General features: G+C 41.6%; 1 long non-coding RNA gene across 1 annotated transcript; it reads left to right on the top strand.

The window, feature by feature from the left end:
• Positions 1-310: 310 nt before the first annotated feature.
• LOC129399170 (uncharacterized) lies at positions 311-10,734 on the top strand. The gene is made up of 4 exons (XR_008626961.1): positions 311-475; positions 8,041-8,171; positions 9,926-10,065; positions 10,290-10,734. It is a non-coding gene; the product is annotated as an uncharacterized LOC129399170 (long non-coding RNA).
• Positions 10,735-11,940: the final 1,206 nt, after the last annotated feature.

The following is an 11,940-nucleotide window of genomic DNA, read 5'->3' as shown; positions in this document are numbered from 1 at the left end:
CTCATCCTAAAAACTCCAGCTTCCACTTTTCTTAATGACTTTCCCCCTTCTGACATGCCTACACAGTTATCTTTGAAGAAGGAGCAAAAGCATAGATGAATCATATGCAGGAAATGGGGGAGAGAGAGATGTGGTTGGAACGGCAGATGGCTGAGTGTGTGGGCACAGGGCTGTGTGTTGTTCCTTCCACCACCCTCTGAAAACAAGTCCTTGGGAAATGTACATTCATTCCCGGAGGGGGGTGCTGCACCCACTTTCAGGTACTGACATGTCAATCCACATCCGTTCAGATTCATCTCAGACATTTAAACACTCCAGGGAAAGTGGGCAACTCAGGCGAGACGCGAAGGGTGCGATTCACCCTCTTCTTGAAATGTCAACATCAGCTCTTCTAGGAAACAGGCGCTGATAAACCACACTCAATTAGGGGCGACAGGACTTCTCTCGCTGTCTTCTTTCTCCTGCAGGATGTGAAGTAAGTACATGAGTATTCTTCTTACACCACAGTACAAGCTCCCAGATTTCATAAAAGATTGGCAAGTGTCTTCAGGGAGACCAGTGGAGGAAGACTACCTTCAGATAAAAATATGTGTTCGGCTGGAAAGCACAAAATGTTCTTGTTGGGGCTTTTAGTGGTGGGGGCGTGGAAAGAATACTATGATCTCAGGGAGTTGCTTCCCCAAGTTAGCCTCTTGTTGTCTGTGAAGATGATATCAACTGCGGTTTTCTACTTAGATAACTCAAATAAGTTTCCAGAATCCCAGGAATGCAAAACCCAAAATATAACAAAACTGTATTTTGAAAAGCTATGTTTTTTTTTTTCCCTTGTAGAATGCTTCATGTAAGCCTGCTGCTACTTCTACGTAAATTGCCAAATGTCATCGGGATATATAAGATAGAATAAGACTGCCTTTGTTTTATTTTCAGAGACACAAAACACAATTTCACTCGCAAACCCTCCTTCATTCGTCTTTTCCCTATTTCTGTCATCACCACCTGCCCCTCCCTATACTCACACCATGGCACTCTACAGGGAGCGCGTGGATGTGCAAATAAGATAAAAAGCTTGTTCTTTTTCCTTCGTGCAGTGAGAGTTTTGCATAAGATATGAATCTATCCAAAAGCTCAATGATAGCTCTTAGCACAAATTATTATTATTATTATTATTATTATTGCTTTTTGGGTCACACCCAGCGATGCTCAGAGGTAACTCCTGGTTTTGCACTCAGGAATTACTTCTGGCGGTGCTTGGGGGACCATATGGGATGCCAGGGATCGAACCTGGGTCGGCCGCATGCAAGGCAAACGCCCTACCCACTGTGCTATTGCTCCGGCCTCTCTTAGCACAAATTATTATATATCACTTGGACACAAAACATTATGGCTAAGGCGTATTTTTTATTAATGAACACTGTCCTTAAAAAATTAATACATCATCTGATTAAGGATGAGTAAGGTTTGTCCAAAATTTAATCTGAATAATCACTAAAAAATTTTAGCAACCATAAATCTTGTTTCAAGTAGAATTTCCACCTCCATACTAATTAAGATTTGATGACTGGTTCCTATTAACCTCATAAAAGCTTCAGTTCTTAGACTGTAGAAAGCTTTAAAATTATTCTTCATCATTTAAAAAATGTATAGACTGAAGCCAGAGAGATAGTACAGCAGGTAGCGTACTTGCCTTGCTTGGTGCTGATCTGGTTTTCATCATAGGGCTCAACCAATATGAGACCTGCTAGGGAACCTTCAGTACGAAGCTAGGAGTAAACCCAGAGCACTGCCAGGTGTGACACCAAAATAAAGAAACAAAAATAAGAAAACAAAGAAATGTATGGACTAATTTTGTGCCTCCAGCTTCCTCTGATTCCTTAGCCTCATCTGACTTCCAAGTCTCAGCCTCTTCCTGACTGGATAGCTTCTGGGGAGACTGGGGTGGGGTGGGGGGGAGTGAAAAGAGGAAAGAGGAGAAACAATGGAGAGAAAGGAGAGAAGAGGGGGTGGGGGAAAGAGAGGAGAAAAAGGAGAAAGGAGGGGAGGAAAAGAGAAGAAAAGAGAGAAGGAGAGAGAGTGAGATAGAGAGAGTGAGAGAGAAGAAAAAAGAAGAGAGAGAAAAGAGGAGAAAGAAGAGAGAAAGGAGAGAGCAGGGGATGGCACAGAGACAGAGAGAGAAAAGAGAGAGGATAGAGGAGGGGAAGAAATGGAGGGAGGAAGAGAGAGGGGAGAAAGGAGAAGAAGAGAGATAAAGAGAGAAAAAAAAAACATGACCCTCCTATCCAGTAATAACTAAGGCTTCTGTGTCTCCAGGACCCTCTTCTGTACTGGCACTCTGCACTTGTTGGATAACTGTTCTTCCTCTCCCAAGGAGGAAGATAAAATGTGGAATTAGGTTCCCCAATGGCTCTCTGAAATAGCTGAATCTCAGCCCATAAGTACAGGGGTGCTCAATGTTGAGTCTAGGAACTAGAGGCCAAGTAGAGAAATCCTTCCTATCTTCTCTATCCCCGCCCCACCCAGTGGGCCATTTCAAGGTGTCTTGCACGGTCACTCTCATTTCTTTGTGAAGTTGTGATCAACTTCTCTTCTTTTTTCCTTTTTTTTCTTTTTGTTTGTTTCTGAGTAGGGCTGGAGCGATAGCACAGTGGTAAGGCATTTGCCTTGCACGTGGCCGTCACGGGTTCGATTCCTCCGCCCCTCTTGGAGAGCCCAGCATGCTACCAAGAATATCTCACCCACACAGCAGAGCCTGGCAAGCTACCCATGTCATATCTAATATGCCAAAAACATTAACAAGTCTCAATATGGAGACGTTACTGGTGCCCGCTCAAGCAAATCAATGAGCAATGGGATGACAGTGACAGTGACAGTTTCCGAGTCACACCTGGCTATGCTCAGGGTTTCTCAATAATCTAGCTGTATCCCTTCCTAACCGCTTCTCTTTTTCTGCTTTACTTCACATCTCTGAACTGGCACTTTTCAATAACTTTAGCAACTCATCTTTGCCTCAGTTTTTATTTTCTTGCAAATTTGGGCATGACAATGATTTATAAAAATCAAGTATATTCTCAGTCAAATCTGCTGCCCTCTACTTTCTTATTCATAAGAAGCCTGAACAGAGATATAGTATTCACATCAAAATTAACTGCAGCTATTGCCTGAAGCTTGTCTGGGTTAGTAATCACTGTCATCCCGTTGTTTTGATTTGCTTGAGCGGGCACCAGTAATGTCTCCACTCATCCCGTTTGCATGCTAGTGTAGCCCAATGGCATACTGGGGGCTCTTTCATGATCAGAGGAATGAGGACCATCGTTGTTACTGGTTTTGACACATTGAGTACGCCACGGTAGCTTGCCAGGCTCTGCCGATAGTATTACTGGGTTAGTAATATGGTCACTAAATCTCAGCTAACCTTGCCCAGAAATGAGTTTTCTCGAATTCCACGACTGAAGCTAGATGTTCTCTTCTTGGACTGGTAGCTTCTGCCTAGCTCCTGTGCTGAACCCGACAGTAGTTTCCCCCATTAACATCCTGTGATCTACAAGCTTACTTCCTGTTCTCTTCTCCTCTGCCAGCTTCGTGTTCTTTACCTTCCATTCTGCTTTCCGGGAATTCTTAATTTAATTTTTTTAAAAACTAAATGGAGACTGTGGGGTCCAGAGGCATCTCTATGGCATATTGTTCTGTGTTGCACTCTTCCGATTTATTTATGAGTCTCTGGATTATGGCCATTAACGAGCTGATGTTGCGCCAGAGGCAGCTCCTGGGTGTGAGTGCCAGGCTAACAGAAACACAAGTCACCCATTCCCAACCCCGTGCAAGCCTGAAGATTTCAGTCACAAGTCTAGCATTCCTGGGGCTTTCAGCAGATTCATTCATTGCTTTCAGGGAATTCTTAATGTGTACTTCTGATAAACTGAGATCCATCCCACCTTTGACTTGTATCTTGTGTAAAACATATATCATTTTTATCAGCTATAATGAACATCAGCTCCCAAGAGCAATATTTGGGGATTCTAGACAAGGCATTTTTAACTATACCCAGACTGAGAGAGAAAAGGGATTTTTCTACACATATCTTTGTCTAATGGGTCAGAGAATGCCTTCTAATGGAGGGGTGGGGTGAAGATAAAGGCCTCTCGAGTTAGTGGCCTCCCTCTTACCTATGTAGTTAGACAAGGATTCGAATGCTCTAGGAGTGTATTGAGGCTGCAATTTTAATGAGTTAAAATTTCTCAGATATCTTAATAGATAATAATGGCCAAGACAGAGTAATGCAAACAATCCTTCTGCCATTAAAACAAAACAAAACAAACACATCTCTCTGACCTTGAGCTAAGGAAAACAGTTTTCATTAAGAGATCTTGAATGCATTAACAGGGAAAAGTGAGTATCAGTGAGCAATGATTACCAGTGGTCTTACTTTATTTCTACTTGAAAGTGCCAAATTATCATTAGAAACTTTTTGATTTATTAATAGTATTTAGTTCAGTGGCAACTGAACTAAATTTAACATGCTGGTTGAAAATTACAGTATAAAAGTAAAATAAATTTTTATTTATTTACAATCAGAAAACAGGAAAGACTGAAAAAAATGGATGGCTTGCAAGAAAGGAGATTTTTTTTCATTTTTTTAAAGTAGCAAAAATAAATCTCAATCTGACTATTGCACCATAACACTGTAGGACTGTTGTCCCACTGTTCATCAGTTTGCTCAAGCGGGCACCGGTAAGGTCTCCATTGTGAGACTTGTTGTTACTGTTTTTGGCATATCAAATATGCCACAGTTAGCTTGCCAGGTTCTGCCGTGCGGGCAGGATACTCTCGGTAGCTTGCCGGGCTCTCTGAGAGGGATGGAGGAATTGAACCTGATTCAGCCACGTGCCAGGCAAACACCCTACCCGCTGCGCTATCGCTCCAGCTCCAATCCAATTTGACTATTAAGAAGATAAAAATCAAAATGATAGAAATCTTGATATTCACCAATTAGATTGGCAAAAGGGTGGATTATACACTGTGTGAAGTGAGATATAAGAAAATAGACTATTGGCGTGAATGAATACTAGAATTATTTCTGATGTGTGTTTTTAGGTAGTATGTATCAAAATGATTAACTCGAATACTTAGAAATCCCACATTTAGGAATTTGTCCTGTAAGTGGACTCATGTATGAAATGAAGGAAAGTGTAAAAGCATGTTTACATAGTGGAGTCATAGCTTGTAATTGCAGAAAGGATTGTAAGTACTCAATATCCTGCAATAAGAAAACTGGATAAGTAGAGTATTCCCATAGAATAAAATACCATGTAATGATTATAAATAAGGGGCTGGAGCAATAGCACAGTGGGTAGGGCATTTGCCTTGCACACGGTTGACCCATGTTCGATTCCCTGCATTCCATAAGGTCCCCTGAGCACCGACAAGAGTAATTCTTAAGTGCATGAGCCAGGAGTAACCCCTGTGCATCACCAGGTGTGACCCTACCCCCAAAAAATGAATGGCCAGGGAGATGGCATAAAGAGATGGAGTTCATAACTCCTTGCAGAATAATCAAGATTCGATTCCTCCCTTCCCGCCCCCCGCCAGGACCACACGATGCTCCAGAGCATCGTGCCTGACAGTATGAGCTCTACAAGGTGTGTATCCCGCACCTCCCACTCCCCCAAAATGAGCAAACTGTAATTTGTTCTTCTCTTATGAGTCCACCTCCAAAATGTATTCAGTGAAAAGTCAAATTTCACTTTTATGTATTTCATTTGCCACAACAGTGAAATAATAACATCAGTAATAATAAATTACGATGATACTCTTTTTATTTTTTAATTTGTGAATCACCGTGAGGGTACAGTTACAGATTTATATATTTTCATGCTTGTGTTTCAGTCATATAATGCTCGACTACCCATACCTCCACCAGTGCCCATTCTCCACCACCAATGATCCCAATATCCCTCCCAACTCCACCTCTGTGGCAGGGCATTCCCTTTTGTTCTCTCTCTCCTTTCGGGTGTTGTGGTTTGCAGTAGAGGTATTGGGTGGCCATCGTGTTCAATCTATAATCTACTTTCAGCACGCATCTCCCATCCTGAGCGGGTCCACACTTTACTTGATTCCCTTCTCTATCTGAGCTGCCTTTTCCCCCAGCATGTGAGGTTGGCTTCCAAGCCATGAAACAAATTTCCTGGTATTTATTTCTACTATTCTTGGGTGTTAGTCTCCCATTCTGTTGTTTTATATTCTGCAGATGAGTGCAAGATGATACTCTCTTTGGATGGATGCACAAAAGCAGGGGTGATGCTCAAAGGGCTGGAACATGCTTTTCATATAGAAGGTCTGGATTCAATCCCCTGCACAACATGGTCCCCCTAGCACCATGGGGGAGTGACCCTTGAGCACTGTCCAGTGAGACTCCATAGCAAAACAAAACACCAAACCCAGAACTATAATTAACAGCCGTTGCCACTCAGGAGAGGAACTAAGGCAGTGTTTCTCAACCTTTTTCCGACCACAACCCCCTTCTGACCTTGTTTCCTTCCTGTGGTCCTCCTGTGTTATCACTTGGCCCTAAGACTTGTGACTTGCTCCCCCCCCCCTTCTATAATTTTCTCTCTTGGTCCACTTGGAATATCCTGGAGGATGCAGGAGGCCACATGGCACCTGGCTGAGAAGTACTCAAACAAGTGACTAAAAACTGCTAACTCCAATACCAAGTGTTTCCAAAATGTATTTCATGTACAAGGATCAATGTTCCCAAAATAATTTACAAGTACTTTTTATCTTTTTAAAGAGGAAAACAATGCGCATTTGAATAATATTTGAATAAGGCTTTCATTCAATTCATAGTGAAACGATAGCCCATACTTCAAAGTCATTGGGCCGTAGCATCCACACATTTTTATAGATGCTTTTCGGTCTTGTTTTTTTTTAGAGCAAGTTTAAATTTACAGTAAAGTTGAGCAGGAAGTACAGAGATTTTCCTCACACACAGCCTCCATTATCAATGTACCAAACTAGAATGCCAAATATGTTATTATTGATGAATCTCCAGGGACACATTATTATTACCTATGTTTCACCCTTCATGTTGCATATTTCAGGGTTTAGGCAAATCATTATACAAGGGTATGTGCCCACCATATATTATCATAGAGAATAGTTTCATTGCCATAAGATCCTATTCTCTGCCTAGTCATACTGACCTCCCCACCAACCTTTGGCAATCACTGATTTTTATATTGTCTGCATAGTTTTGCCTTTTCAAAAGTGTCTTATAGTTAGAATCATACAGTATGTAGCTTCCTCAAATGGGCCTTTTTCACTTAACAATATGCATTTGTCTCCGCTGTGTCTTTTCATGCCTTGATAGCTCATTTCTTTTTAGCAATGAATAATATTTCATTGTCTGGATGTATTACAGTTTATCCATTCACCTACTGAAAGACATCTTTGTTGCTTTCAAGCTTTGGTAATTATGAATAACTCTGCTATAAACAGCTGTGTGCAGGTTTTTTTGTGGACCTAAGTTTTCAACTCCTTTGGATATCAAGACATACGATTTCTGGATCTTGTGATATTAATGTGTTTTAGCTTTATAAGATATTTCCAAGCAGTCTTCTATAGTAGATGTACCATTTTGCACTCCCACCTCAAAGTAGCAGTTTCTGATGTTCCACCTCTGTCACTATAGGCGTGCTCTCTTGGTTATTGTCTTAATTTTCACTTCCTCTGATAGCTTTGGATGTGAAGCATATATTTATTTGTCCTCTCTAAATCTTCTTTGGTGAATTGACCATTAAGACTTTGCCCCATTTTTGTTGTTGTTCCTTTTTATACTGCTGAGTTTCAAAAGTTCTTTGCATAGGTCAGATAATAATTCTTTATCAGTTCTATCTTTTGTAAATACTTCCTCCCAGTCTGTGACTTGCACATTTTTAAGGAAGTGAAAGTCACCTTTAAAGATACACTGTACTTATAAAATAGAAACATTTCATTAATACACATATCTTTATTATTGTCCCTTTATAAATGATTCTTTGATTTCAGCACAGCCGTTTCTAGTTGTGTTTCCTTCAGCTCTTCGGATCAAAAGAATCTAATGAGCAATGAATGAATACAAGCAAACAGACTGAGATGATGCCATGTTTAAGCTGCTGTTTAAAATAAGAACTAATTGTGTAAGTATTAAAAAGACTCATTCTTCTGTAATTTGTAATCGCCCAATTGCTTTGTGATGAATTTTACCAGTAAGTTTTCCAAGAAATGCATGTTAAGAGAGAACAAATGAACCAGAATAATTTGCTGTACTAGAGCAAATATTTCCATTTGACAGAATTAATCCTTTATTACTTACATAAATCAACCACAAAGTAGCGTATATTATCTTCTTATTTGTTCCTGTCATATTTCCCTATTATATCATTGTAGAACCATTTACATTTTGTGCATTAAATGAAACACTGGAGTTTTTTCGTTGTCAATCCAAATCCTCCTATCCTAGGATCAAAGTGAGAATTTTCTCTCAGCCTCCAGCAGCACTTTGCCTTTGGATCTAGCTGTTTGATACTGTTTGAATGAAACACTGAATTCTACCTTGGTGACATTCTTCTTAGGTCACAGTCCTACCTGTTTACTTCCTGTGGGGAACATCCCCAGGTGATATGTTTTATTCCGCAGAGCCATCTGTTAGGGCCTGACTGTTCATTGCCAGGATGAGATAATGGGGTGCCCCTGTGTCCAATGGTGCTGAAGAGCACCAGGCCCCAATCCAGTGGTGTTTGGGAGTACTTGGGCTGGAACTTAGTGCTTAGTGAAAGCTTGGCATGTGTTCTTCTCCTTTGAGTTATTTCCTTGGGCCCATAGCATGGGTTTTAAAAAGGGGAGCAGTCCACGGCTTGGAAGCAGGCCTCACATGCTGGGGGAAAAGGCAGCTCAGATAGAGAAAGGACCACCAAGTAAAGGATGCTTGGAGGACCCGCTCGGGATGGGAGATGTGTGCTGAAAGTAGACTACAGACCGAGCATGATGGTCACTTAACACCTGCATTGCAGACCACAACACCCTAAAGGAGAGAGAGAGAGAGAGAGAGAGAGAGAGAGAGAGAGAGAGAGAGAGAGAGAGAGAGAGAGAGAGAAAATGTGTGTAAAAGGAAATCCACCTGCGATAGAGGTGGGGGAGGGGAGCAGTGGGATGGTGGGGGAAAAGATACTGGGAACATTGATGGTGGAGAATGGGCACTGGTGGAGGGATGGGTACTCCATCATGGTGATCACTGTATGACTGAAATGTAAGCATGAAAGTATGTAAGTCTGTAACTGTATCTCACAGTGATTCACTAAGAATAAATAAATAAATAAATAAATAAATAAATAACAACAACAAAAAAAAAATAAAAAGGGGAGTGATAAGGTCTTTTGGGGAGGGAGGGGCATAGAGGGAGGGAAAGAGATGCAGGGAAGACCAAAAGACCAACAGACCTAGAGACAGAGGTTTGATATGGCCCTGGGCAGTAAAACAAAGATCCAATTGTCAATAAGGACCAGGCAACACATGGAAAAGTCATGACTAGGTGCTCCTTGCTACAAGCACATACTCAAAGATCCAACCTGAAATCATTAGACCCAAATCCACACTCCACTTCATGTCCGTGTGGATTCTGAACTCCTTTCACTGACCAGGAAGACCCTTTTTCCTGTTTGAGCAAAAGGATTCCTAGGAGCGACAACCCTTCTGTTCGTATGGAACTCAGTGGGAAGACAGACTTTCCTTCACAAAATCTCACTTCTGTAAATGAACATGTCTCAGTGGAGTTTTCATTTCGAAGATGACGAACGCCTGTATTAGAAATGCCACTTACCAGATGAGGAACAAATGGACCCTTTTCAGAAGCTTCTCCCCAAAGAGTATTCCTGATGCTTTTACTTTTGTATAGGTTAAAAAAATGTAATGTAAAATGAGAAGTCAAGGCAATTTGTTTCCCTGAAGAAGAATGACAGCACCGGCAGTTAGAATAGCAGTTTCGCCTCTTCCCTGGCTCCAATTACAAGCATTTCTCAGTACCTCCATGGTGAGGTAAGTTAAGTATTTTGTCATCTTCTATTAATAGGGTGGGATTCTGAGTCACAGAAGGGCTAAGTGAGTTTTCTTGCCTTAGAAATAAAAGGAATAAATGAATCTCATGATCTGTACATTATTTTAGGAATAATGAGACAATGTAGTGTTCTGGTGTTATTTTTCTGGACAACCGCAGGAGCTACCTAATTGGCTCTCCTGCCCCACTTCTCTCTCCCTTCTAGCCTACTCAGCCCTTTGGAATCAGCATCATCTTCCGAAATCATATCACACCCTAATAGAAATATCTTTGATAACTTCTCACTGTCTAAGGAAAAGTTTCAAACTCTTTAGCATGACATCTAAATGCCATTTTCCTCTAGTTTTAAACTTCCTTTCCCATGTTTTTGCCATGCCGGGCATTCCTCATTGCTCATCTGTACTTCAATTGTCACGCATGTCCCTACCGTCAGACATATGTCCATGCTGTCTCTCTGGCCTGCACTGCTTAGCTTCTCTCCCTCTGGAATGGGGAAGAGCTGTCTTCCATGGTCTTTAAAACACGCCAAAGCCCATGGACCATTTCTGCCTTTGTTCCTATAGCACCTCCTCCCTACTGCAATTCCTACCTAAATTTTGGTTCATTCTGGTGACTTGGGTATGATCTAGCCCCCCTCCCTGCCCAGTCAGGCTTCAGGGTCTCAATCTTATTCATTTCTTTCTACCCTAACAGTCATACAGTCATTTCAGTTTTAGGTACCCAATAGGTGACACAACTAACACTTGCCTGTTTTAGGCAAACCCACAGGCAGATCTGAGCAGTTTCAGATGTTTGGAAATCAGAGTATGTGCCTATTCCAAGAGTCGAGCTTACAAGTTACTTATTATGTTTCACTATATATATAAATAAATGTATATATACATATAAAAGTATGCTATTTAATTTCTCCTACTTTTTGAGCAGAATTTAAAGAACCTGGCATCTGGGATATTAGTTGGATATACTCAAAGTGCATCCCACCTGAATAAGTCACTCCTGGCAGCTGTAGAGAAAGAGACAATTTTTGAGACCTTTCTCTAGACCTTCTGAATCAGAGTCTGAGTGAGAATCCAGGGTATGGACTATGAGAAAGATTCTCAAGGTGTTTCTAAACATTCCATGGGAGGGCTATTGGTTTGACTGCAACTCCTCCCCAGGTAAGAGGGCTAAGGAGGCAGGAGTGCTGGGATTCCTCTTAAGCCCAAACCAAGCATCTGAATGCCACAGAAGATGTTTGAGACCAACCAATACTTGGGACCCACCCAGCTTGGGTAATGAAATCCAAATTACTGAGATGGGACTTGGATATCTATTTTTAAGTTTAGCTTTTTAAAAGTTTCACTCTGAGCCAATTTAGCTGCGGTTAAAGGCCCAAAATTCTGGTTTTATGTTCCTCACTATATTCTTATCTTACTCACTGTATGAAAGTGAATCTCATACCAAATTGAACTGGGTGTTAAGAACAACTTGAATACATAAAGAAGAGTCAAACTATGTGTGGGCCAGAGAATAGGTCATTGTCCCCTCAGTATCTTGATTATTCTTTGTGAAGGGGCTGTGCCAAGAGACCATGGTAACAAGAAAAGATCACAACCTTCAAACTAAAACCAGGAACTTTTTTTTTTGCTTTTTGGGTCACACCCAGCGATGCTCAGGGGTTACTCCTGGCTTTGCACTCAGGAATTACTCCTGGCGGTGCTTGGGGGACCATATGGGATGCCAGGGATCGAACCCGGGTCGGCGAACCCGGGTTGGCCGAGTGCAAGGCAAACGCCTTACCAGCTGTGCTATCGCTCCGGCCCCCAAAAACCAGGAACTTCTGATTAGAGGTGGGGTGCAGGGTGTGGAGCTACAGG

Source organism: Sorex araneus, chromosome 10 (genome assembly GCF_027595985.1).
Source record: "Sorex araneus isolate mSorAra2 chromosome 10, mSorAra2.pri, whole genome shotgun sequence".
Lineage (NCBI taxonomy): Eukaryota > Metazoa > Chordata > Mammalia > Eulipotyphla > Soricidae > Sorex > Sorex araneus.
Note: the sequence above shows the minus strand (reverse complement) of the source record. Positions and strands in the feature narration are given on the sequence as shown.